This window comes from Rattus norvegicus, chromosome 14 (assembly GCF_021556685.1).
Source record: "Rattus norvegicus strain SHRSP/BbbUtx chromosome 14, alternate assembly SHRSP_T2T, whole genome shotgun sequence".
Classification (NCBI taxonomy): domain Eukaryota; kingdom Metazoa; phylum Chordata; class Mammalia; order Rodentia; family Muridae; genus Rattus; species Rattus norvegicus.
The window spans coordinates 66,012,919-66,030,167 of record NC_141547.1 but is presented as its reverse complement, the minus strand read 5'-3'; the positions used below and the strand labels follow the sequence as shown (position 1 = coordinate 66,030,167).

The following is a 17,249-nucleotide window of genomic DNA, read 5'->3' as shown; positions in this document are numbered from 1 at the left end:
AACTAAGACTGTCACATTCATTCCATAGAATGCCATGCAGCCTTTATCAGGATTTCACTGCAATGTATTTATAAATGAACAGAAAACATATTTTAATAACAAAAGCTAAGGGGAAAATGTCATCATACCTCTCTAAAGTAACAATCATGAGGCCATTTAGGTGGCTCCGTAGGTAGTCTGTGCCCAACCCCATGTAAAACAGGAAGGAACCAACTGCATCCACAGCATTGTCCTTGAACTCTCCACTGTACACTGATACGTATTCACCTCTCCTAATAAAAATTAGCAATTGTTTTTGTTGAAAAGAAAGTAAAGTTCAAAACCCCTAAAAAGTAATATCCTTTAAAAATAAAATTGAACTTACCCTTTAATGAAATTATAAATCTTAATTTATTTTGTATACATTTTATATTTATTCCAAGGGAAGAAGAGAGAAAAGATTCTATTGGTTAAAGGAAAATTCGTTGCTTTCATTCTTTACTTTTCAAATTAGAAATAACTTAATGGCCTATAGAGACACAACAGAATCACAGTTATCCTTTCTGCTCCTTATTCACTTGATGTGTAATTACAACGCTATGAAAATATATGCTTCACTGGTGACTTCATGAAAATCAGAAATAATAACGAGTGGCGGAGAGGATGAACAAACTAAAGCTATAAAAATGATCATATGCAATCCCATTTGTAACAGCTGTAATCACACAAAACTCTTAGGAATAAATTTCATCAGTTGAGTCAAATATCTCTATAAAAAAGAAGCCTTAAAATTTTGATGACACCGGTTAAAGATGACATACAGAGGGAAAAAATGGAAATTTCATTGTTTGGAATAAGTAATATTGTTTTAATGCCCATATTGTAGCGAACATTTAAAAATTCAATATAATCTACAACAATCTATAATCAGAATCCCAATGACCCTTCCAGGGGAGTCAAATTGACACCTAGAATTCATATAGAACATAAAAGACTCTAAGCAACATAATGAACTGTAAGCTGGGATGACAAAGCAGGAGGCATCATAACAGGTGCTCTCAAGACACAAGACAGAGTTGACATAGACGGCATGATCAACAACAGACGACTCAAAGATCACAGAAGCCAGAGGTTCCTCGACAGTAAATCCATATATCTCTACACACAAAATAAGTTCTGGACAGGGGTACCATGCTGGAGAAAGGGGGCCTCTTCAATAAGTGTTGCCTCCAAAGCCAAATGTGCGGATTAGACGAAGAGAACAACCCTAAATTTCACACCACATTTTATTCCATTCACTATTGCCAAAATGCTGCCTGCAATAATCAACATTAAAATTCTAAGGTGCAGCATACTTGTCAGCACCTTGGAAAGCTAGAGGGTATGGTTCAGTTATAGCACTTCTCAGTGAGAGCCGGCTTCCTCTCAAGTGCTCAGTAGCCATATGGGACCTGTGACTACCATGTTGGAGAAGGGTAAAGAGCAGATGATTACAAGTTATTTCGTTTCTTATTATGTGTTTCTCTTTGAGTATCTTTGTGTGTATTAGCTATTTATACATTAAGCAGTAACTACCTAATTAAAAAATTACTTTATTGCGCAAGGCCCTGGGTTCGATCCCCAGCTCCGAAAAAAAAGAACCAAAAAAAAAAATTACTTTATTATTGTATGTATGTAGTTCATGGGTGATTATCATTACATGTTGTTTTTCATACCTTACACACCTCTAGTGCCTAGAACACTTATCAAACTAGTATAACTAGCTGATGTCCACCTATAGAGGGAATTTGGAATGAGAATTTCTGTTTTTACTTATCTGAATCTGAAGACAAAAGTTTGTGCATTGTCCTTCTACTCTAAGCCAGCAAGGATGTCACCTTTTTTTTCTTTTACCATTTCCCTGCTTGTTTGTTTCTTTGTTTGTTTCGAAGCACCAATGCTAAACTTCATAAACAATGTTATATTCTAGTGGCCAGTATTTATACATCGATTTGTTCTTGTTAGTGACTCCAGGAACCCAAAGATTCCCAATATGGATCCTCTGTTTTTGAATGAATACTCATAGTCTCTATGCATATCAGAGTGAGGTGGTAAAGGAGAATGCCATGAAAACTGGAGAAAAGGTGGAAGAAATGAAATTGGAAGGGAAGGATCCATGCGATGGGCCGACAACAGTTGATAGAATCGTGCCTGAGTCCACTAATGGAACAGTGCTTCTTCAACAATCGCTTCTAGAATAAATGGAAAGATGCACCATCAATCTAATTTCCTTGGTGGAATGCTCAGAATGCATTGTTAATGAGCAGTACAGGTCACTGAATAACAATTCCAGAATTGTTTTTGAGGTCACACAAATGAAAAGGACATTGCCCAAATTATAGGCCTATTTCTGTTATCATTTAAACTATGCGTGTTGCCTGCGCAACACAATAATAAACAATGCCCATAGCTGTGCATTCTTCTAATACAATAGTACATGCCATCGGGTACTCATTAGATACAGAGACTAAAATGGAAGGCTTGCGGCTTTGCTTTTTCTCATAAAGAAGTTGGCATAATTATTTCCTCTTTAGTTTTTGTTGAATAAAAAGAACCAATCAACAATTTTCAAATATGACCATTGAACATTATTTCATAGCCATCTTAAAAATAAGCATACCTTCAAAGGTATGCATCAAATGTTAGTTCATCTAAACAAAATAAAATGAATTTTTAAAAAGGAAATTTGCCATCATATGGGAGTCAGAGTGTTCCTTGGATGTGGTAGTGATAGGGTATGGAGCTTTCTCATGACCTTGTTAGTCTTGGACAAGTCAGTTCTGCCCCCTAAGCCTAAATTTTCTCAGCAGCACAGAGTTGGGCAAACTAAACTGCCCTGTTCCGATGATGAAAGGACTTAAACTGACTGCTCCTTCTGAAAGTTGATGCTGACTTTCTCACCTCGATCTGGGAAGGAGGCCCCTACTTTGCAGTAAGAGATGGAGGTGGCAAACAGAAGAAAAACAATTGCTGACTTTAAAACTAAGATCTCTCATGTTTTGCTTTTTCATGGTTTGAAAAAAGAACCCTGAGCCAATACACAGAATTTGGAAGCAGACTGTGAGGTATAATAGGCTTGCTAGGAAATGTCTTGAGTGCCAGGAACTCCAGATCAGGAGAAAATGTATGCAATTAGATCATTTGACCTAAATGTGATTATGAATTTTAGTAATGAACAGTGTGATTCTGTAGGTAAAGGCAGGACAGCAGGGGAAAGGGAGCAAGAGGATGCTTCATCTACCACAGAAGCTCCACAGCCCTTTAGAAACGGAAAGCATATATACACAATATGCAAGCACTTACTCTAATGGCTTAATATAGCACATAAACTGTCTGAGACAATTTACTCTGTGTGCAGTACGGAGAGGAAGCAGAATTGCAAGTGTAGGCACACAGCTATAATTCCAGCCAGGAAGACAAGCTCTGACTATAAGAAGACAAGAAAAAAAGCAAAGCTCTAAAGCTGGTGAGATAGTGTCAGTCGACATGCAGAGTATGCAACTTAGAAGTAAGAATAGTTCAGTGAGTAAGTTCCTGAATGAGTTAGAATTTGATGGAAAGGAAGTAGAAACACCAGAGCCCTGGGCCCCACAGCATGACACTAAGGCAGGTGCTTTAAGTGAATTTTTATATTAAAAATGAAATAAATTGTGACCTACTGGTATCTGGAAGCTGTGATAATTATATCTGAATAGGACTAGAATCATATATATATATACATATATATATATATATATATATATGTATATATATATATGCATATACATGAGATCGCATACACAGACACACACACACACACACACACACACACACACACACACACGCACGCGCACGCACACACATCAATGGTACCTTTGTTACTTAGAACTAGCAATAGTTTTTAAATCAGAGCATGGAAGGCCTGGGCTGTATGAGAACCTGGAGCCTCTTCTGCCTTTTGCACTCTTGCAAGTCTCAGAGAACTTGCAACACTGTCACCTTGCTTGCCTGCTGATCCTTGTGTTTCTTGGGACTGGAAAACACCCAGCTTTCTCCAAATTCAACAGTCGTTGACAGGATGATGGCAGGGAAGAAGTTTGGCTTCGAAGTGCATTCTATAACCCCCTTGCTTTTCCCACTAGACAATGCCCCACGGGAAGGCAGCGGTGTCTGCACATGTTAATGTCGCTACCTTCTTGTGTTTAAACACTTTGGTTTTCTTTGTGGACTTGGACCTTTTGGACAACGTGGGCAAGCTAGAGAAAGAGACTCTCGCTCTGCAGGAGGACTTGCTCCCTGGGAAGGGCCTGAAATCTGAAAGTGAGCCATGTTCAGAGCATACAGAGGAGGTACAGACAGACAGACTGATAGATCAGAGCTCGGGCCCTGTATGACTGCAGGAAACGGTAGAGAAAGAGCAAAGTAATCAAGTGATAGCAATAAAAACATGTCGTCTGCAACAGCGACATCTTGTGGTAATAAGGAGTCAACACAGCAGTTGGCTTTGGTCAAAACTTTCTCCTGGTTCCAGCTCTGCGAATGAGATTTTCCTAGCTTATACCACCACGATGGCTAAAGGAGGCATATGACCAAGGACTCAGGCAACTAACAAGCAGGGGTAAACGGAACACAGCATTTGTTATTTTTATTTTTTAATTTGTCTTAATACTACTCTTTCTTTTTTCTTTTCTCTTATTGGATATTTTCTTTATTTACATTTCAATGTTATCCACTTTCCCAGGTTCCCCTCCGGAAACTCCCTCCACCTGCTTCTATGTGGGTGCTGTCCCACCCACTTACCCACTCCCTCCTCCCTCCCCAGCCTGGCATGTCCCTACACTTGGGTATCAAGTTTTCATAGGACCAAGGGCCTCTCCTCCCATTGTTGCCCAACAAGGCCATCCTCTGCTACATACGCAGCTGGAGCCATGGCTCACTCGATGTGCACACTTTGGTTGGTGGTTTAGTCCCTGGGAGCTCTGGGGGCTCTGGCTGCTTGATATTGTCGTTCTTCCTATGGGGTTGCAAACCCCTTCAGCTCCTTCGGACCTTTCTCTAACTCCTCCATGGGATCCGATCCTCAGTCCAATGGTTGGCTGCAAGCATCCACCTCTGCATTTGTGATGCTGTGGCAGATCCTCTCAGGAGACAGCTATATCAGGCTCCTGTCAGCAAGCACTTCTTGGTATTTGCAATAGAGTCTGGGTTTACTGACTGTGTATGGGATAGATCCTCAGGTGAGGTAGTCTGTGGATGGCCTTTCCTTCAGTCCTTGCTCCAAACTTTTTCTCTGTATTTCCTCCCATGAGTATTTTATTCTTCCTTCTAGGAAGGACCGAAGCATCCACCCTTTGGTCTTCCTTCTTCTTGAACTCCATCTGGTCTATAAATTATATCTTGGGTATTCTGAGCTTTTGGACTAATATCCATTTATCAATGACAGTGCATACTGTGTGTGTGTGTGTGTGTGTGTGTGTGTGTGTGTGTGTGTGTGTGTGTGTGTATTGGGTCAGGATAATATTTTCTAGTTCCATTCATTTGCCTAAGAATTTCATGAAGTCATTGTTTTTAATAGCTGAGTAGTACTCCGTTGTGTAGACATACCACATTTTCTGTATCCATTCTTCTGTTGAAGGGCATCTGGCTGCTTCATAAGGCTGCTATGAACCTAGTGGAGGATGTGTCCTTGTTTTATGTTGGAGCATCACTTGGGTATATGCCCAGGAATGGTATAGCTGGGTCCTCAGGTAGTACTATGTCCATTTTTCTGAGGAACTGCCAGGCTGATTTCCAGATTGGTTGTACCAGCTTGCAATCCTACCAACAATGGAGGAGTGTTCCCCTTTCTCCACATCCTCACCAGCATCTGCTGTCACCTGAGATTTTGATCTTAACCATTCTAACTAGTGTGAGGTGGAATCTCAGGGTTGTTTTGGTTTGCATTTCCCTGATGACAAAGGATATTGAACATTTCTTTAGCTGCTTCATGGCCGTTCTATATACCTCAGCTGGGAATTCTTTGTTTAGCTCTGTACACCATTGTTTTTAATTTTTGAAGCAAAGTACTTATCATGATTGTGGTTTGAATGAGAAATGATCCTACCAGGGCCATGTATTTTAGCACTTGCTCCCCAGATCCTGTTTCTGGGCATTATGAAAGCTTCAGAAGATGAAGTCTTGCTTGAGGAGGGAAACCAGCCCCTGGGACTGGCTGTGATCTGTTTCCTGCTCCTGCTAACAAGCCTACCCATTGCCATGCCGTTCTCACTATGATGAACTCTCTTCCCCTAGAGCCATAAGCCAAATTACACTTTTTCTCCTCAAGTTCATTTTGATTTGAGCAGTTTTTTTATAGCAACAGAAAATCAAACTAATACAGTGATCACTGAGTTCTGCACAGCTTATTCCAAGGCAATCCACTTTCCATAAGAAAATGGCGTGCTCCATTCTCAATGCCGCCATAGAAATACTTAAGGCAGTTTCTGTTATAGCACAAAGAAAAACAAGGCACAAAAGAGTTCATATTACTTACCAAAAATTCACTTCAATTGTAAGAGGCTCATCAGGGATTCAGGAATATGTCTTTAGACCTCCAAGTTGAAGGTTCCAACTTCTGTTCTCCTATCACCTAACTTACCTTTATTACTTTTGCTATTGGTCTAAAGCAAATTTGTCCAAAGAATCTGTTGGGAGCGATGCCCTTGAAGCCCTCCATTGTTGATGTTATTATTATAGTTAGAATTAAGTATGACTGGGTTCATGGAAAATCCCCAGCCAGCTTCAGAAGACTAATACAAATCTGGTGGTCAAGATAAATAATAATATGATAAAATTCTCTTGCTGACTAATAGATATGACAGACCTGTGACCTTTCTAACATCCTGTCAACATCAGCCTATTCCCTGACCACACAAATATTGTGTCATTGGCTTGTGTAAATGTTTCTTACTTCCCCCCTCCCTCTGTTACCCATGTTATGGTATAAATTCAGCCTTAGGGAAAAATAAAATTGTTGCCTTGATCAGACTCTTGTCTTGGTGTCCTTCGTGTCTCTTGTCCCCCATTCTCTTCCAGGTACCCTCAGACACCTTCATTTACAACAATCAACAACAACAATGAATTTTTTCTCAAATGACAAGTCATAATTTCTCACATCCCCGTATTTTTAATAAGATACACAGATTAGATACAATGATCTCAGTTAGCAGAAAATTGCTATTACCAGCTAAGTCATGAAGTAAGCCTGAATGTCTCCTGTCCTGAATAAAGAATGGAGAGAATAAGCTTCCTGATCATCCTAAACACTTGTGGTGGGATAGCTCTGAGCTCCTTTGATGACCTGAACCCTGACTGTTTAGAATATGCAGGCTTGTCTATGAATATACACTGGGTGAGGAGAGGTTCACCTTTTTGAGAAGTGTAACAATCCCCATTCTGTCACTTTACCAGTTAAAGGACCAAATAAGCACATGCTGACTCAAATCAAGGATGCACTAAGAGATGGCTTGAGGGCTGTCAACAATGTTATTGACAATGGCTCTGTTGTTCCAGGTACAGGTGCAGTAGAAGTGGCTCTGGCAGAAGCTCTGATTAAATAGCAGCCCAGTGTGAAGGACAGAGCTCAGCTTGGAGTCCCGGCATTTGCAGACGCCTTGCTCATCATTCCCAAGGTTCTTGAGCAGAACTCTGGTTTTGACCTTCAGGAAACATTAGTTAAAGTTCAAGCTGAACATTGCAAATCCAATCAGCTTGTAGATGTGGATTTGAACACATCTGAGCTGATGGTGGTCACAGAAATGAGTGTGTGGTTTAACTATTGAGTGAAGAAGCAGCTGCTTCACCCCTGTACTGTGATTGCTGCCAACATTCTCCTGGTTGATGAGATTATGAGAGCTGGGTTGTCCTCTCTGAAGGGTTGAAGTTTGCCTGTAATGCTACAGAATGTTGAGGGGAATGATTATTTTTGTCCAAGCTTCAAGTGATTTTGGAAAAGAATTTTCTCTTCCTGATAGAAGAAAAGGAATAGGACATCTGGCCCCTATTTAAATTATAATACTGTAAAATTATATATATAAAATTATATATATAATATGTATATAATACATATGTAAATATATATATATATATATATATATATATATATATATATATATTGCATTGAGTGTCCAAACACACTCAATGCAGGTCTCTTAAAATCCACTAAACAAGATGGTTTTGTTACCGTGATACTGAGAGATAAAATTTTAAATTAACTCAAAACACAGTAACAAGATCTGACTGAGGAAGACAGATGGCTAAAATTGCAGAAGAACTGATACTGACACAGTTGTTTTATCACCAGTGTGAGCAGTCGTTCTGTCTCAGTGATGTTTGTTTAAGCCCCTTATACCTTGCAGAGAGCATTCCAGGGAACCTGCCGGCCCAAAGCCTAACCAGATGTGTTTCAGATGCAGATGCTTCATCAACTACCGACCCACATTTACTCTGACAGGACAAGAGATAAGATTTGCTCTCGGAATAATGAGGACTCTAGAAGACCCGACCCTTCTCCTGATTTAGTAGCTTTGTTCCAGAAATGGGGGGCCATAAAACCTTTTGGCGCCATGGTGCCCCCTTATCCTCTAGAGTCATAAAACAATTAGACATCTTACAACTCTGTGATATCTCTGGCATTCCTTTCTGATATCCCCTTTTTTCCCTGAGGCTCGAGGCCTCTCCCCTTTAAAAAGCCCCTCTCCCAACCACTCGGGTCGACACCTCTGTCTCCTGCGTGGGATATGTGTCGGCCTGGAGATCTCTGTAATAGGTCTCCGTAATAAACCTTGCCTTTGCTTATTACATCCAAAATGGTCTCTCTGTGTCTGGGGTCCGCGATTTCCCAAGACTTGAGTAAGGGTCTCTCTGCGTGGGATCTTTCAATACAAAATTACATAATAAGATAAGCATGTTGCATACCTTGTTCCTTATATGTTCTTTGAAATTTTGTAACTGTTTTCTCCTAAATAAAGCATGGTAATGCATGCCTGTAAGCCTAGTGCTTTGGAAATAAAGTCAGAAGTTCTACGCCAACTCAGGCTACAGGAGACCCAGGCTCAAAAGAATAATTTGGTTGTTGTGGATGTATTTGACATTATCCAGCCAACTTCCTGTTAAACATGTAAGATTCTTGCCAGTGTAAAACACATTTGGGTAATTTATGGGTTTCATAGTGTGTCTAATAAGTAAGAGTGAAAAAAAAGAAAATGAAAAAATGTAACAATTATTAAAGAAATCAAAGCCACGAATTTGAGAAAGAGTACATAAATGGGACTCAAGGGAAGGGTTGGAGGGAGGAAAATTAGGAAAGAAAACAGTATAATTATTTTTAGTTACATAAAATTGTTCTAATTAAGTTAAAAGAAATGTCATTCTCCCTAATTCAAAAGTGATCACTAGAGAGGATGAGGCATGCAACATTTGCTCTCATTACACCTGTCATCCCTTAAAGAGAAATAGATGTGGCTGTCTTACTGGTTAAGAATCCTAGTAAGATCACCAGTGTAAGGGGAAGCCCTGGGTCCTGCTAAGACTGAACCCCCAGTGAACGGGATTGTTGGGGGGAGGGCGGCAATGGGGGGAGGATGGGGAGGAGAACACCCATAAAGAAGGGGAGGGGAGGGGTTAGGGGGATGTTGGCCCGGAAACCAGGAAAGGGAATAACACTCGAAATGTAAATAAGAAATACTCAAGTTAATAAAAAAAAAGAAGCAGTTACAAACCTCCTCCCACACAATCATTGAGTGAATGGCTGCTGAACGAGAATGTAACAATTCCCCACTAAAGAATTTTCTGTATGCATGTACGTCTCAGTATTTACTAAAACCCCAGACTTTAGAAACAAAAGCAAAACTAAAAGGAAAAAACACTTATTATGAGCTCCTGATTTATTATTTGTCTCTAAAAGAACACTTAAAGGGCTAGAGAGATGGCTCCGTGGTTAAGACTCCTTGTTCTTACAGAGAATCTGGGTCCACAGCACCCACGTGGCAGCTCACCACCATCTGTAACTCCGATTTTAATTTATCTAATGTCCTCTACTGAACCTCAGGGGCATCAGGAGTGCACGAGGTGCACTAAGATACAACTAGTAGAAATATGGGTAATCAAAACACCGGTACATATGATTGCATAATCAATTACATTGCATAATCAGTCAATCAATACTTAAGAATAAGAATACTTAAGTAAAATACTTTGGCTAGCTATTGGGGCATTAAAAATAACTTTGAAGACAAGATTTTTAAGTTTGCAGGCATTTTAATTAATAATCAATTCCGTATCCACAATTAATATGTTCAGCCTATAGACTTGAAGAAAATTGAGATTCTGTTTTCCTCTGAGAAGCTCTAGACATCCCTAATACGCAGTGGGCTGTGTTATTTGGCTCTGGATATCATTGAATTTAAGCAAAAACAATGGTAAGGCCAGATGTCCCCTGATATGGCCACACAACATCCTGCTTACCCAGTAAAAGGGCTTCCCTGCAACTCTGAAATAGCCCTGTCTTCTGCTGCTATTTATGAAACTAGGTTTGTTTGGTGCTGCCACCTGCTGGGGAACATGAGCAATTATTTAAATCCGCACACCCTTTCTTTTTTTCTCTCCCTTTTTTTTAATTGTCTCATAAAGGATTGTTAACAATAAATTACATTTTTCTAAGCAACATTATTATTATTATTATTATTATTATTATTATTATTATTATTATTACTCATCAAAGAAAAAGTCTTTGCACACATTTAACAGAGTTTGTATGAGCATTGAGCAAGTCATGAACCAGACAGTATTGGAAATCAGAAGAGGTTCATATATTCATGTTCTAATAATTAAACTTATGTTGAGCACAAACCCTTTCAATGTGTTCCTTTCCTATTTTTTGACTTTTAAAGGTTTTTGAGAAAAATTCCTGCCTATGTGAGATATGAAAGAATGATAATGTTTTCATAAACTCACTATAATATAAAGAACACGTGTGGCACCTAATGACCCCCATACCCCAGCTTAGACACAAACCTTTCCATACCAAGCCTCTTGTCCACCTGGGTTCTATTGTCAAAATTCCCGCTGTTTAATTTTCCATTGGTGGCAACATTACACTTGTCTCACATATGTCCTATGCAGGCATAAATCGATGTTATTTTGAACACTTTCCCTTTGCTGTTTTCTCTCTTTTTCTATAGCACCAATTGTAACTCAAAACCTTTGAGTTGAAATGCAGTTTTGATACATGAACCACTTCTAGAAACTAGACTCCTGAATGAAGAGGTGGGAAAAAAGCAAAAGTTCCCAACACATTTGGCTAAGTTCTCCTTTTCGAATCAACCCCCAGCGTACCCTCCAACAACAGGGCTGCTTGTTCTCAAGCTTCCATCAAAACTCCCACCCTATGATCTCATAAACCATTCCTCAGGGCAGAGGCCTCAGCAAGGAGGACTTACCTTCAAGATCTGGGAAGCAACCAATGGAAACAGCAGTTGCCTACAATGTCTGGGGAGTCTTTTTGGACTCCCTCAACCAATAACTAGGAAAGGAGTTTCTTATGCCTAGTATCGGGGGTTTTGTAAGATAAACCCCGATTGTATCTTACATTTTAGGTGAACAAATGAAACCCAATTGGAACCTCCATGTTTTGTTGTTGTTGTTGTTGTTTTTGTTGTTTTCATGAACAACACAGCGGAGGATGCTTAACTAGTTTCTAATTGAGTTGTCTGTTGGTGAGCAGTCTCAAGTTATAGTCATCAGGGCAAGGAAGCTGACGTTGCTAGCATGAGGACCATCTACTAACCTTCTACTCAGAACAAAGGCCCTTCCCCATGAGCCTTACCGAGAAAGGATTTGCCAGCCCCATGGATCTACAAGGGTAAAATCCTGAGCATAGTTGTGCCCATGTCAACAATCTACATTCACTGAGTACTCATCCGCTTTCAACAACGAAGTGGAAAGTGTAGAAGGAAGTCTGAGTGTTATATGGTAGTGCTCTGACAACCCCAAGACCTACAGAAAATAATCCAGTTCATCCAACTGGGAGCCCCCTTTCCTTCTGCTATAAAATGAGGTGACTTAAATTAAATATTTCAGCTTTATAAATTTCTGTGCATTCATACACTTCAGACACACTTGGGTAATAGTTCCCCCAGTCCAATATTAGTCACTGATACTAACTTATCACTATCTTCTTCATACGCATGGTTAGGAATATGCTCGCCCACTCCAAAAAGCATATCATTTTAATGAAACACAATTTAAAATGGGATACCTTTAATTAGATATCTGAAGACTTATTGAATAAATTGTGTTAGTTCCTGACTAGAACCTAGGAAAGGAAAACACACAACATAAACACTCCACTAACTGGAACTCCAATCTCACTTTCACAAACATAGACAGCTCAGATTTACTCCGGTTACACTGTATACTGTGAACTCTTACCCTAGCATTCCGGCAGTAACTCCAGTCTCATTTACATGCACATAGACAACATAGACTTACAACCAGGTTACAGTGTGTACCAGAACACTAGTGTTCTGACAGTTTATAAAGAAGAAAACACATTCTGCCACTCAGCTACCTTAATACAAACATACAACTTCATTTGTCATTGTTTTTCAGTATTTCTGCTCTGTATTTCTTGAATAATGCCTGCACAAATCTGCATATTTTGTTTTCTCTTTCTGACAACCATTAACAGACACTGAAGTTTTATCTTAAATGCCCAAATCAGGGTAGAGTTGATTTCAAAGTTAATGGAGAAACACATTAGAAATGCAAGTAATAAGAATTAAGACATCATATAACAACAAGATTCCTGCATGTACTATCATGATTCAAATATAATCTACTGTAGTAAGACTAATAAGAGCAGAATGAAGCATGAACTAATTCTATTATGCTCTGAGTGCCAGACATTCTACCACCAGACTGACTACCTCTGTGCAAACTTGACCTCCGCCACACTAATAGTCTGACCTTTGGATACAAACCTTCATAGAATGAGGAAAATCCTAACACAATTCACAACAAAGATTGTTGTGTGGAATATGCATCTCAATGTGTGCGTCTGTGTGTGTGTGTGTCTGTGTGTGTATCTGTGTGTGTATGTCTGTGTGTGTGTCTGTGTGTGTATGTCTGTGTGTGTCTGTGTATGTATGTCTATGTGTGTTTGTGTGTGTATGTCTGTGTATATATCTGTGTATGTGTCTTGTGTACATGTCTGTGTGTGCATCTGTGTGTGTCTGTGTGTCTGTCTGTGTGTGTGTATGTCTGTGAGTGTGTGTGTATGTGTCTGTGTGTGTACATCCGTGTGTGTGTCTGTGTGTACATGTCTGTGTGTGTCTGTGTGTATACATCCGTGTGTGTGTGTCTGTGTGTACATGTCTGTGTGTGTCTGTGTGTGTGTGTCTGTGTGTGTATGTCTGTGTCTGTGTGTCTGTGTGTTTGTCTCTCTGTGTGTGTCTGTGTGTTTGTCTGTGTGTGTGTGTCTGTATGTACATGTCTGTGTGTGTGTCTGTGTGTGTCTGTATGTACATGTCTGTGTGTGTGTCTGTGTATGTATGTCTATGTGTGTCTGTGTGTTTATGTCTGTGTGTCTGTGTGTGTATGTCTGTGAGTGTGTGTGTATGTGTCTGTGTGTGTACATCCGTGTGTGTATGTCTGTGTGTGTATGTCTATGTGTGTCTGTGTGTTTATGTCTGTGTGTTTGTATGTCTGTGAGTGTGTGTCTGTGTGTGTGTGTCTGTGCGTGTATGTCTGTGTGTGTGTCTGTGTATTTGTCTCTCTGTGTGTGTCTGTGTGTACATGTCTGTGTGTGTCTATGTGTTTATGTCTGTGTGTCTGTGTATTTATGTCTGTGTGTCTGTGTGTTTATGTCTGTGTGTGTATGTGTCTGTGTGTGTCTGTGTGTACATATCTGTGTGTGTCTGTTTATGTCTGTGTGTCTGTGTGTTTATGTCTGTGTGTCTGTGTGTGTCTGTCTGTGAGTGTGTGTGTATGTGTCTGTGTGTGTACATCCGTGTGTGTATGTCTCTGTGTGTATGTCTGTGTGTGTCTGTGTGCTTATGTCTGTGTGTGTGTATGTCTGTGAGTGTGTGTGTCTGTGTGTGTGTCTGTGTGTGTATGTCTGTGTGTGTATGTCTGTGTGTGTGTCTGTGTGTTTGTCTGTGTGTGTGTGTATGTCTGTGTGTGTATGTGTCTGTGTGTGTACATCCATGTGTGTGTGTGTCTGTGTGTACATGTCTCTGTGTGTGTCTGTGCGTGTATGTCTGTGTGTGTGTCTGTGTGTTTGTCTCTGTGTGTGTGTCTGTGTGTACATGTCCGTGTGTGTCTGTGTGTTTATGTCTGTGTGTCTGTGTGTCTGTGTGTACTTATCTGTGTGTGTCTGTGTGTTTATGTCTGCGTGTCTGTGTGTTTATGTCTGTGTGTGTGTGTGTTTATGTCTGTGTGTGTATGTGTCTGTGTGTGTATGTCTGTGTGTGTGTCTGTGTGTTTGTCTCTGTGTGTGTGTGTGTGTATGTCTGTGTGTGTGTGTTTGTCTGTGTGTGGTGACAGAACACATTATCATACAGCTCATTTTTGCTTCTTCCTATTTTCTGTGTCATTAATTTTTCTACAATAAGGTTTCCATAATGATGAAAAACAACACATTATTCCATTAAGAGGAAATTCAATATACCTAAGCAGTCTACCATCATAGACATATTTATAATAATTCCAAAATATGAAATATGGCATTACTGTTTAAAATATATATATATATATGGTTACAAAACTAAACAAATAAAGAGAACAACCAAGTTAGCATTTTAAAATAATGGAAATATCATTAATAGCAAAAATTATTCTGCAGTAGTAACTAAAATTTTAAGAATAAAATTATGCTGACATTTAATAATAGTAAATTACATACCTAAGCATCTCAAAGAAACAAGAGTTAAAGGTTCTAACTACAAAAACATAATATGCATATATGGTCAGTCTTGAAAATAAATTTGATTGAGTTAAGGAATGTCTAAGATGCTAATGAATCACACTTCTATGTGTGTCTATGATGCCATTTTTAGAGTCATGTGAACTACAAAGGTTCAGTCTTAATGGAAAGGTTCGTGCCTTGAGACTCAAAATATGACGCCATTATTAGAATACATGGCCCAAGGTAAGAGATATTCCTTAGCTGCAGGCAGTGAAGAGGGTCACCAGGTGTGTGCATTGGAGCTCATTGCTGTCCAAACTCTTCTTGTAATCACCTTTTCCTTCTCTGTGCTGTGGCCACCATGATTGTTCTGATATACCACACCCTCTACACTATGATGGATAATGCTTTTTCCATTATAATGGAGTAACACTTCTGAAACAGTAAACTTACTAAATAATTCATGCCTTTAAATTTTCATGTTGGGTATTTTGGTCAAAGCAACAAAACTAATCAATAGAGTATGCCAGGTAAGGGGTTGGTTAATTAGCTTGATTTACTCATTTACATCTTAGCCATATAGCAGAACATCAAACCCTGTACCAATATTAGTTATACCTTAATAAAGATGGGGGGAAGAGAACATTATTGAAAACTAGGGTGCTAAGAAATAGCAAAGGCCTCCTGGAAGACAATGTGTTGAGTGGGAATTCTGACATCCAGTAAACGGTATGAAAACACTCCTCAGGTCAGTCACAGAGAATGGGCTAAATGTTGATGCTCCCTCTAAAATGGCCACTGCAAAGACTGTTGGGGCATAGAAGTTTTATAATAGTAGTAGCCAAGAATGAGAAAAGAAGACAAGAGACTAAGATTCTGGAATCTCGTTTTGGTCCTCTGAGTAAAGAGAAACTCTAGGCAGCCAACATAAAGCTGGCACCAACAGAATGTGCCATCTCAGCTCATGGGAGTTAAAACATTCTCTAGCTCATTGGCAATTCACACAGAAAACATATTAGAATAATAAGTGAATTCAAATTCCACTAAAGAGTTAGAGACCCTTCCTAGTCAACTTTCATGTATGTCAGTTGTGCAATGTAGCCTTTCCCACCACATTCATCTGCTGATGATAAGTGACCTATTTTTAAGACTAGCTCTCAGGGTTTCAGGACTAGCATTGAACATGAACAGGCATGAGTTCATCATATCACACATGAAGGGTCCAGAGGAAATTACCCCATTGAATGTAAGGTTTCTGGACTGTAAGTACCACCCACATGAGACTGTTCAAAGAGAGCTCACAGCCAGTCTGATAACATGCATAAATGTGTCTGAGTATTTTGCACAGTAACCTAGCAACCATTATTAGCTTTATAGAGAAACTCCTGCAACTTAGCAACCACTAGAGAGGAAAAACAACCCAAAGACTTTCTCTGACAGTGTTGGAGGCTTGAAATGTAGAAATAAAATGCTGACATGCCCACCAATATCTTTAGAGGAGAATCTTTCTTTGTCCATAACTTCCAAAAACCCAAAAACCATTGTTCTGCTGGCGACCACAAAACTCAAGTCTTTGTCTTGTCTTCATGTGTTCCCCTCTTATTACTTTGGTATTTTATTATAAAGTTACTAGCCATGTTAGATTACAACACTTTTCTACTCCAACCTGACCTCATCTTAATTAAACTGCATTGACTATGTCCCTTTTCCACAATGAAGTAACATGCTGATGTACTGAGAAATTCAATTTCGTGATAGGGAATAATTCAACTTGTAACAAAGACACTCACATGTGATGGAAAATGAAGAAAATTCATCACCAACAAACCTAGACTAAATAAGAAAAAGAATTCCTCTTTCTAAACAAAATAAATAAAACAAGGAAATCTTAGAAAAATATAAAAGGTAAAAATCAAAGTAAATAAACATGAATTTCACCTACACCTCAGAGTTTAAATCATATATTGTAGTTGTATAAAACTTTATAATCCTATCTGCTATTTTCAATATATAAAGAAAAATGGTAAAGGTTCATAGAGGGTAGGAAATAGTGAAAGTAACAGGACCTAAATATTTCTATATTTTCCTCCAATTGGTAAAATGTTAGCATCAGTGTACTTCCAACCAATGTATTTATCATTCATTAAAATACTGTAAAATTTTTTATCCCAGATTATTCTAGATGAAAGGGGATCAGAAAGATGTTTAATTAGGAGGAAGGAAAGCTGGAGAAAAGTCAGAGTGGAGAACAAAACCAAAAGGAAGATGGCAGATTAAAGCTTCAGCAAAACAATACATACGATAAGCA

At 39.2% G+C, this 17,249-nt stretch overlaps 1 protein-coding gene and 1 pseudogene across 2 annotated transcripts in view; one reads left to right on the top strand and one right to left on the bottom strand.

Moving 5' to 3' along the window:
• Positions 1-17,249, bottom strand: part of Kcnip4 (potassium voltage-gated channel interacting protein 4) — a 1,160,852-nt gene that overhangs the window by 978,826 nt on the left and 164,777 nt on the right.
• On the top strand, positions 7,268-7,916 carry Cct6a-ps18 (chaperonin containing TCP1 subunit 6A, pseudogene 18; annotated as a pseudogene).